Source organism: Octodon degus, unplaced genomic scaffold (assembly GCF_000260255.1).
Source record: "Octodon degus isolate 3935 unplaced genomic scaffold, OctDeg1.0 scaffold00040, whole genome shotgun sequence".
NCBI lineage: Eukaryota > Metazoa > Chordata > Mammalia > Rodentia > Octodontidae > Octodon > Octodon degus.
The window spans coordinates 4871131-4882349 of record NW_004524616.1 but is presented as its reverse complement, the minus strand read 5'-3'; the positions used below and the strand labels follow the sequence as shown (position 1 = coordinate 4882349).

General features: G+C 41.7%; 1 protein-coding gene across 1 annotated transcript in view; it reads right to left on the bottom strand.

Annotated features, from left to right (window-relative positions):
• The window catches only part of Arhgef37 (Rho guanine nucleotide exchange factor 37), a 64599-nt gene extending 58480 nt beyond the window's left edge, over window positions 1-6119 (bottom strand). Inside the window, exon 1 of the mRNA XM_004631288.3 lies at window positions 6082-6119. The gene's annotated coding sequence lies outside the window, so the exon portion shown is untranslated. The remainder of the gene's footprint in view (window positions 1-6081) is intronic.
• Between the last annotated feature and the right edge of the window lie 5100 nt (window positions 6120-11219).

Here is an 11219-nt window from a genome sequence, read left to right as displayed (position 1 = left end):
AGAAGAATATATGCAGTGTATTATTTGTTGAAACTGTACTTCCGATTTGATTTGAAACTGTCTCATTGCTATATGTTTATCAATAAAACTGTAGAAAAAAAAAAAAAAGAAAATATTTTTAAAAGTTTATATACTCTCCAGATAGAAAGGATTTTTCCATAAAACATTGTATAAACCCCAAAGGAAAATAGTGACAAAGCTAGATAAATCTGACTACATTAATATTCAAATATTCAATTTATCAAACAATTATATAATCAAAGGAAAAAACTGGACTCAGGTCAGAAGATACTTCTTAGGAATGTAACATGCAGAAGTTTAATACTTAGGCCATTAACAGAACCTTCATGAACCACTAAAACAAGGCACTCTAATAGAAAAACAGACAAAGACAACTATTGAGAACACAGTGTTTTGGTTCATCCACCAGGAGCCTGACCTTTTTCTGTTGGATCTTGCTGTCATAATGAAATTAGAGTAAAAAACCAACTTCTCAACGCCCTAACTGCTAAGATTCTAAGATGCACTTTCAGCTCCACCAATCAGATGGTTTTGTTTGAATAGGAATTTAGAACTAAGCTAGGAAGAAAGGGGCAGTTTCAGGTACACATTCAACTAGGCAAGTACAACACTGTCCTGAAATCAACAGTTCTGTCAACACAATAGGTTATGGCTGAAGTTGCAGAACTCTGAACTCCAACTGGGTCAGCAGTTTCCTGGATGCTGCAGAGGGCAACAGCTCCTCTGAAGGGCGTTTCCTTTTAGGTTTTCTCTGGGACCCATCCTTACAGCCCGTTCTGTGGCCCACTACTCCCTAATGAGTGACCTAATATTTCAATATCTTCTTAAATCTCTTTCTGCTTAAAACAGTATGATTTGTGGCACCTCCAACTAAACCCTGGCTAATACAGAGATGAATAGGTAATTAACAAAAGAAGAAATTTAAATAGTTAATAACCAAATGAAAAGATCATCAACTTACTAGTAACAAGGCAAATGGGAATAGTTAAAACCACAATGAAATGCCACTTTCTGCATATTACACTGGCAACATAATTTACAAAGTGTCTATGAATATGTAGATGAATGTAGAGTGCTAATAAGTTTCATTTACTGATATAATCATGTAAAATGTTACAACCGCTCTAAAGATCTATTTGGCAATATCTGGAAAAGTTGAAAATGCACACACTGTCAAGACAAACAGTTCTGCTCCTAGAAGCATCTTGCCCACAAAGGATTTCTCCAAATATATATATATATATATATATATATATATATATATATATATATATATATGGAATATAATATAATATATATATTATATATGGAATGTGGGCAAGATGTTTGTAGCAATAGTGTTAGCAATAATAGGAAATTAGCAACAGCCAATATTCAGCAAGGGAGTGGGTAAACAACATGTAGTATAATTATGCAATTAAACCATCAATGGATTTCTGAACAGTAAAAAATAATTAAACTATGTATTCATGTATCAATATGTTCACACAAACATTGTAAAGAAGAAAGAAAAGAAAGTCCCAGAAAGGTCCTTAGAGTATATTATTTTCTATAAGGTTATAATAGTGTGTAGATATTGCTTGGATATTGTTTAGAGATACACACCAGGTAGAATGGCATATGACCATTACAGGTGTCCTTCCTGGTGCCTTTTCATTTTCTTGACTGCTATCTTTAAAGCCTTTGTTTCTTTTTTTGTTTGTTTTTTTGACAGAACTGGGGATTGAACTCAGGCCTTGCACTTGCCAGGCAAGTGCTTATTCTACTGAGCTATCTCCCCAGTCCCCCTCTTTAAAGTCTTTGGTAACCAGGAAGCTGTCCTTTTTTTTTTTTTTTGCATTTTTAGGGAACGGTGTACAGGGTATTCAGGGTCTCACTACCAGATCGGACTCATAGTGATCTGCCTGTTCACAGCCTCCCAAGGGCTACACCCAGTCAAAATTGCCATCTCAGTGTGCTTGGGGGGGTGGGGCCAGCATGGTAGGCCCAGGGATTGAACCCCCGGCCCCTGAGCATGCTTGCAGGTGCTTTATTTATTTGTTTATTGCAGAACTAGGGATTGAACTCAGGCCCTTGCACTTGCCAGGCAAGCGCTTATTCTACTGAGCCATCTCCCCAGCCCCTGCAGGTGCTTTAATCCACTGAGCTATTTGGCTGGCCCTTGTTCTTCCTTTCTATAGTCATATTATTTCATAGGCATAGAACCATACCATATGCAACATTATAGGCTGACTTTATTCACTTAGCATAATTCCTTGGGGACTCAAGTAAGTTGTATATGTAAATACATTCTTTCTTTTCTTTATTGCTGAGATGTTCTACTTGTTTAAGAAAACAAGAAGGCATGGTTCTGCAAAAAAAAAAAAAAAAAAAAGCCAGAAGGCAAAATGACAAAAATATTAAAATTAAACAAAGCTAGGTGATAAGTATGTATTTGTTCTACTGTTCTTTATAACAACTTTTCTGGATGATTATAACACTGCATAATATTTAGGGTGGCATGCATCCCACCCAACCTTGGACATGGGAAGGTCAGTCTAGGCTAACCTTGCTGGCTAGATAGACGTTGTTTTTTTTTTTTTTTTTTTTTTGGTTTTTTTTTGCTCCTCGAATGCCTTCAGGGCACTTTTGGCTGGCTGGAGTGTTGTGGGGATCAAACTACAGCAACCTGAGGCTGACAGCTTTGTGGAAACAGCCACTTAAAGAACTGAGCTAGGGCCAGGCCCCTAGATAGACATTTTAGAGGCAAAGTGAGTACCTGTTCATTTTGTGCTTTAACTTATTTATTTATTTATTTATTTATTTGGTACAGGGTCTTGCTACACAGTTCAGACTCGTAGTGATCCTCCTGTCTCAGCCTCCCCAGCACTGGGATTACAGACATGTACCATGCCTGGTGGCTGGCACAGATAGAAACTGGGTCCTCGTGCTTGCCAGGCAGGTGCTTAGACTGCCAAGCTATCTCCCCAGCTCATGTCCTCTTCTGTGGCTTACAATAGCAACATGTAATACTACATATTTGTTAGATAAACAGCTTTTGCAATCGTAGTTTGATTGTTCCATGTTGGGAATAAGCACACAGGACATAAACTGAGTCTCTGAGGTGGGCAAGATTGTTCAGAAGGCAAAAGACCCAGAGAGACCCTGGAATAGGTCTGTCTGATGCACAGCTCCAATCTGGCCAACAAGTGAACATTGCCCATGGTCTACTGAGTTGTCCCGGACCCGAATCATACTTTCATCACCTGGTACACAGCCTCTCCGGGGAGATCCTGAGAAACCATCAAGAGAGCTAGTCAGGTCTCACAATTCAGAAATGTTGTTAAATAAACAAAAAAGCATAAATTATACTTTACAGACAACTGCTAAGTACTTAAAATAGCATTGATTTTCACTTAAGTTAATTGCAGTCTAGACCTCCAAGCAGGCCTGGCAAGATTTCTCTAGAAGCATTTTATTATTCAAAATTACACAGGTTATAGACATACTTATACAGGAATGAAACAAACTTTTATTTCTTTAAAAATATCAGGGCCAGGGTCTTGTGGGTTAGCTCAGTTGTTTAAAGTGCCTGCTTGGGCAAACTCATTTAGGTGCAGGGGACCACAGTTCAATCTACAGCTCCACCAAACCCATCCTTAAGGGAGGCTGAGCCAGCCAAAAAAAAAAAAAAAAAAAAAAAAAAATCAAGGCCGGCCCGATAGCTCAGCAGACTAAAGCGCCTGCTTTGGCAGAGTGCAGCAGCCAAGGGTCAAGCCCCAGTGTGCTGTGCTCCCTGAGATGTCGATTGAGACTGGGCATGGTGGCCCACACCTGTAATCTCTGCCCTTGGGAGGCTGAAAACAGGAGAATCATTATGAGTCCAATCGGTGTCCTGAGAACCTGTAAACCCTGTGCTAAATACAAAAAATAAAAATATATATTTGGCAAGAAAAGGGAACAAAATAGTGATATGTATTATACCACAAATGAATCTGGAAAATGTCATACTAAGTGAAAGTAGCTGTGGAGAGCTACATATTTTATAATTCCATTTACATAAAACATCCGGGATAGACAACTCTACAGGCATGAAAAGTAATGACTTCCTAAGGCTGAAAGAGTAGGGGATGTGGTGAGGCTGAAGGGTACAGGGTTTCCTTTGGGGATGGTGAAAATGTTCTAAACTGACTGTAGTGATGGATACATGGATACACAGAAAGAGAAGTAGATAGACATTAAAAATTCCCACTTGTTTACTTTAAATGGGTGGATTACATCAATAATACCATTATAAAAACTATAGAATAACAAATCCTAGCAAGAATGCGGAGAAACCAAATCTCTCACACGTTACTGGAGGGCATGTAAAATGCTACAGCCACTCTGCAAGATAATTTGTGTTTCTTTAAAAATAAAATACATGCCACACTCTGGGTATCTAACCCAGAGAAAAGAAACTTAGATCCACATAGAAACCTATATAAAAATATTCACTGAAGCTTTATTTGCACTATTAAACTGGAAACAACCAACATGCCCTTTAACAGATGAATAGTTAGACAAACTATGGTATGTTCATGCCACTGAATACTCAGAAATAAGGAAGGATAAACTACTGACACGCAGCAACAAATTCGATGTCTGTTCTGTTCTGTTCTGGCCTGTTCTGGTCTGGTCTGTTTTGAGACATAGTCTCACTACACAGTTCTGGCTGGCCTTGAACTCACTATGTAGCTGAAACTGACCTCAAACTCACAGTGATCCTCTTGCCTCAGCCTGCTACATGCTGGAATTACAGGTGTGCACCACCATGCCTGGCTAAGCTGAGTGTCTTGAGCAGATGACGTTACATGAGAAACACAACCTAAAAATTCCATACTGTGTGACTCTACGTAACAATACAGAAAGTTACTGAGCCAGAGGACAGATTAGTGGTTGCCTTGTTGGATGAGAATGGAGGGCAGGTAGGCGTGACAAAAGAAGACCAGGACCACAAGAACTCTGGTGATGGAAGAGTCGGGCTCACCGAGGCGTCTGTCACAAAAGTCTTCACACAGGACAAAATGGTCTGGAACAACTCCTTCTCACTTCCTGGTTCGGATACTGTGCTATATTTAAATAAGACCATTGGCAAAACCAAGACGAAAGCTGTACAAGACTTCTTGGTACTCTGTGTTTACTATCATTATTTTAAAAGAGAAACTTTATTTATTTTTATTTATTTATTTTTATTTTATTTTTTTGGTGGAACCGGGGTTTGAACTCATGCCCTTACGCTTGCCAGGGAAGCACTTACTCCACTGAGCCATCCCCCCACCCCACCCCACCCCACCCCACAAAAGAGAAACTTTACAACAAAGAAAGTATCTTATAGTCCAAGTTGTCCACTATCTTTGCCCACTCTTAACATAAGACAAACATAGCCTAACACCTCAAGAGAGCAGCTGAGTGCCCTTGTTCCATTTCCTGGCCTGGCCTGCCCAGATAAGAAGGCTTGCCTCCAGGAACCCAATGCAGGAACACAGGTTTCAAGCAGGTAAGTCAGGGACAGCTGCACAGCACTGGGAAAGAATCTGCACTGTCTGGTCTGTGCTGAGTCCTATGATGGGCAACTAAGAACTCCAATCAGGGGAGGGAGGGTTGGTTAGTGATAGAGTTGTGTGCTTAGCTTTTGTGTGTGTGTGTGTGTGTGTGTGTGTGTGTGTGCTTAGCTTTTGCTTAGCTCTCTGTTCAATCGCTGGCTTCCTCCTCTCATGAGAACTTAATCAGACACATGGCTGGTGCTAAGAAAGAAAACATTGCATTTGTGTAAGTTGATGGTTCCATCACAAGCAATTGCTTCTGATTTTCAGATCGGATAAAACTGAACTGATTCTATCCCCCTTTCTCTTCCCTGCTATCCACACTGGCACAGAGGGATTGGGGCATTCACACATTCAATGAGCAAATAGCAGGAGCAAGCTATGGCATGCCAAGCATTTTGCTGGGTTCTAAGAATACAAAGGTCAGGAAAAATTGCTCCCCCTTTTGTCTTTTTGAGACAGTGTTTCACTGTGCAGTTCTTGGCCTTGAACTCACTGTGTAGCTCAGGCTGGTCTCGAACTCACAACGATCCTCTTGTCTCAGCCACCCAAGTGCTGTGATTGCAGTTGTGCAACACCATACCTGGAAAGAAAAAAATTTTTATGCGATAAGGAAAGATTGCTCAAAACTCTTTGTTCTTTGTTCCCAGAACCATTCCACTAAAACCAAAGGAGCTATCAAAACTGTGATGAAAATCCTGACCATTTCCTCACTTTCAAGATGCGTTACAAGGGGAAATGATCCTCTGAACCTAATCCTGACTAATCAGGAGGACTGAAAGGAGCTCAGAACTAAGCAGATCCCTAATGAGCCTGAAACCCTCATCTTAAGTTCTTTCAGTCAGCTCTCTGGAAGGCAGAGGCAGGAGGCTAGAAAGTTTGAGCTGAGCCTAGGCAACTCTCCAACTTAGTAGGACACTGTCTCAGATTTTTAAAAGGGTTAGGGAGATAGCTCTGTGCAAAGACCCTGCATTCAATTCCCAATCCTGAATGGGGGGGGGGGGAACAATTTTTTCAGAAGGTAAATTGTCCTGGTAGAGCTAAGCCTCTAATGGCTTTCTACCCCAGCCAGGCTTTAGAGGAAGAGGAAAAAAGGAAGTGAGACCTGTGGTCTGAGACTCTAGGGATTAGTCAGGGGAAGCTGTCCCAGGTGAAGTCTGGGCACCATGACAGCAAAGACCCTGTTGAAGAATAAACAGGGATGACACCTTAGAAATAAGAGCAGCCAGGGCCAGGAAGATAGCTCAGTAGAATAAGCACTTGCCTGGCAGGCACAGGGTCCTGAGTTCAATCCCCAGTACCATGGGAAAAAAAAAAAGAAATAAGAGCAGCCAAATAGACTCCCAAAATGAGCTGGGGTTTAAGATGCCCACCATAGAGGGAGGGTTCTACAATAGAACTTGCAGGTTTTTAAGCCCAGAAGGATCCAGGATTAACAAATTATAAAAATCACCTCCAAGCCCTCCTCCTACCATGGCTGCCAAGTAGATATTACGATTTGTGTTCAGAAGAAGTGAGAGGTAGCTACACTCTCTGATGCCTTCGCAAAAGGCACTGTGAAGTGTAGGTGCTCAGGCCCTGGAACCAGAGAAACCTGATTTCAAATTCTGACTAATCAAGTGGCTGGCTTCTTTATGGGTTGATAGAAGAGTTCATAAAATAATCCATGCAAAATGGAAAAGGAGTGCCTGGTACAAGGTAAGCTTTCAATAACAATAGCAATTGGTTTTTGATACAATTTTTGTTATAGAAAGAGTAGCATTGCCATTGACCAGGTAGATGAAGTTATCTAGACACATCCAAATGCAAGCAGGTGGTAAGAACAGCTAACCAGAAGAAGAAGAAGGAGAAAAAGAAGGCACAGCTTGTCTATAAATATGACCACTTCAGAAATAAAATTGAGGAGCCAGTACTGTGTCACATACCTATATTCCCAGCTACTCAGGAGGGTGAAGAAGGAGGATGGTGAGTTCAAATCCAGCCTGGGCAATTTAGCAAGACTCTATCACCAAAATGAAAGACAAAAAGGGCTGGGGATGTAGCTCAGCTTGATTAAAACAAACAGTTTGCTGGTACAAAGGGAAACAGAGGTCACCTGGCATTAGCCCAGGCTAAGAGAAACAACAGCAAGCAGGTCATGCCAGCATATCCTCATTCCCTTACCGGAAGTCGACTACATCAGTACATAAAGAATGCTGTACCTCGTGTTGTCCCAGCAAGGCCCCATTATCTCCTGACACCCAGCAGTTGAGGCTGGGGCAGGGGTCAGCAATAGCACAGCATCACTATACTCTCAAAATGAATAAAACTGTTCATCTGAGTCCCTTTCCTCATCCCTGAGACTCACTACCTGACACCAACAAAGTAAGGAGAGGTTTATTTGGGTCACGTTTTCAGAGGGTATGTTTGTGTTTGGCAGCCTTAAACACAGAAACCGTCTGGTGGAGGGGACTGGGGGGAGGAAGGCTGCTCATGGCGTGAAGGCCCGGAAACAGACAGCAAAGGGAGGATGGGAATTGCGCACCAACAGAACAATGGTCAAATTGCCAATGATAGTGTTGCAAGAGGATTTAGGCCAACATGATCTACACCACTCTGGTTCCAAGAAGCCTCCAAAAGTCTGAGGTCAGGAGAGGGATAGCAACTGGCCTTGAATTTTATGTGAAATGAAAGTATACAATGCATACTCCCTTTTTCTTTCAAAAAGTATTTTGAGATCCATGATAGTAGAATGTATCAATACTTCATTATTTTTATTGCTGAGCAGTATTTTTATGAATACACTACAATTTATCAATTTACTAGATAAACATCTGGCTGCTTCCTGTTCCACTATTACAATAAAGCTGGACCTAGTTGTGGAATGTCTGGGTCACATAATAGGTGTATATATATTTTGTTTGTTTGTTTTTGTTCTTTGGGTACCAGGAATAGAACTCAAGACCTTGGACTTGCTAGGCAAGTGCTATGCCATTGAGCTATATCCCTAGCCCAATAGGTGCATATTTAACTTTATAAGACAATACCAATTCTTTAAAAAAATTTAATCATTTATTTATTTATTTGGTATAGGGTCTTGTTTCGTGGCTTGGACTTGTAGGGAACCTCCTGTTTCAGCCTCCCCAGTGCTGGGATTACAGGCATGCACCACCATGTCTGGTTTTGGTGACCCTCACAGAACACCCAGGATACCAGGGCTGGCATGGCATGAAGTACCAGAGATCAAATCCAGGTCCTTGGGCTTGCCAGGCAGGCACTTAGACCACCGAGCTATCTCCTCAGCCCTGAGAATACTAATTTTTAAAGAAATGAGTATACAAGCCAGAGGCAGTAACACTCATCTAGAATGCAAACTACTTGAGAGGCTGAAGCAGGAGGATTGCAGGTTTAAAGCCAGCCTACATGATGTAGCAAAACCCTATCTCAAAATAAAAAGAGAAAAATAAATAAAAAGAGGGTACAGCTCAGTGATAGGGTGTTTGGCTGTCCTCAGCAAAGCCAAATAACAACAACAACAAAAAGAACAAACAAAACCCCACACACACTTGAGTGTATGATTTTATACTCCCACCAACGATATAGAGTTTCAGTTTCTATGCCTGCTTATTAAACTGGATATTGTCAATTTAAAAAAAATTTAAATGTATTCCGTTGTTACAGGGTCTCACTACACAGCTGGGATTCATGGTGATCCTCCTGCTTTTAGCCCCCTCAGAGATGGGATTACAGGCATACACCACTATGCCTGGACTCTAGCCTGCTCAGCCCAAACCTGGGGGCAGGGCTGGCACTGCATGTGGTGCCAGGGATTGAATCTCAGTTCCTGCGCTTGCCTAAGCTTGCCTAAGCAGGTGTTTTAGTACACTGAACTATCTCACTGGCCCAGTTTTTAAAAATTTAAGCCACCCTAAAAGTAGGAAGAAATATTTCATGGTGGATTTCATGTGCCTTTCTGTAATACTTAATGATCTCCAGCATCTTTTCAAGTACAATATTTTCTTGCCATTCACATGTCTACAATGAGCTGCAAAACATTTGTTTGAGTAACAGGGATGTGCTTGCTCATATAACTAGACAAATAGTCCAGAAAGATATAAAGAAGAGTTCATAGTTCATTCCACTGGTCCCCACCCCAACACACATGTCATCAGAGGAACATAAGAATCACCAGGAGCAACCCTTAGGAAGGTGCAAATTATTGGCCCCGCTCTTGAAGATTCTAGTTCAGTGGGTTTGGGTGGGGCATTTGGTGATTCTGATGCAAGAGTACCAGAAATAATTTCTTGAAATTTTGTTCTTAATTATGCCCTATAAGGAATGAAAGGGCAGATATGGAAGAGGGACTGTGGCTTCAAACAAGATGGAGCCTTTGCCTGAAATAGGGTGATCACCCATTATTTAAAATTGTATTTGTTTGTTTGTTTGAGACAGAGTCTTATTTTGTAATGCAGACTAGCCTTGAACTCATTCTGTAACTCAGGCTGGCCTTGAACTCACAGCAATCCTATTGCCTCAACCTCCCGAGTGCTAGGATTATAGGCGAACACCACCACACCCAGCCAAACATTCTAATTTTTAAGAAATTACTGTAAAACGAAATCAGACCACAAAGCCTAAAAGGGAGGAACATGCCAAAGCCACCATGTAGACAATAAAGGATTCTTCTGGCTTGAGAAAGCACGCATGCACGCAACGCACGCACATGCACGCACGCACACACATGCACGTACACACACACACATTCTGTCTCTCTGTGAGCAAAATCTTCCCTTCATAAATCTTTGGAGAGGAATGTAACCTACCAGACAGGTGGTACACATCTTCACCCAAATTAAACAGCAGCTATTTGCTCTTAGCCTATTTCCCTGGCTCCTTCTGAAAGGCCTCAAAAGGTAGAGAAAGAAGATAACAGTTTTGTTTTGTTTGTTTGTTCTTGTTTTTGTTTTTGTTTGTGGTACCAGGGATTGAACTCAGGAGCTTGCACTTGCCAGGCAAGCACTTACTCCAGAGCTATCTCCCCAGCTCCAGCACAGTTTTTTAAGAGTGGTTCTTTTTTTTTAGATAAATGAGTCTACCCAGGCTCTGTCCTCACAATTTAGATCCACAGATTTAATGTTGTTCACCCTGACAATAAACAAGCAATGGGCAGTGGACAATAAGCTGGACAAATTCCATTCTGCTTCTGTGACAGACCCGAAAGGTGACCCCCCCCCCATTAGTTAAATAAAAAGCCATTGATTTGGTCTACAGCAGAATCAGCCAAGACAGTGTTTGCTACAGTCAGCTGCTGATCCAAGCGGGATGTGAGCCAGCTGTTGGCAACGCCTCTACCCATGGCAGAGATTCAGCAAGCCTCCATTACTTCGCAAGACAGGGTGTTGTTCGCGTCCAGTTTATGCCCTCTTCCCTCTCTCTCAAAACAAACCATATGGTGCGAGCTTTATGTAAGAAGCAGGTGCGCCCTGCCCACCTGTGGTCTCAGCTACTGCAGAGGCAGAGGTGGGAGGTTCACACGAACCACAAAGCTGGGAAACACAGTGGATCTCTGTCTCTGTCGCTGTCTCTGTCTCTGTCTCTCTCTCTCTCTCTCTCTCTCTCTCTCTCACACACACACACACACACACACACACACAC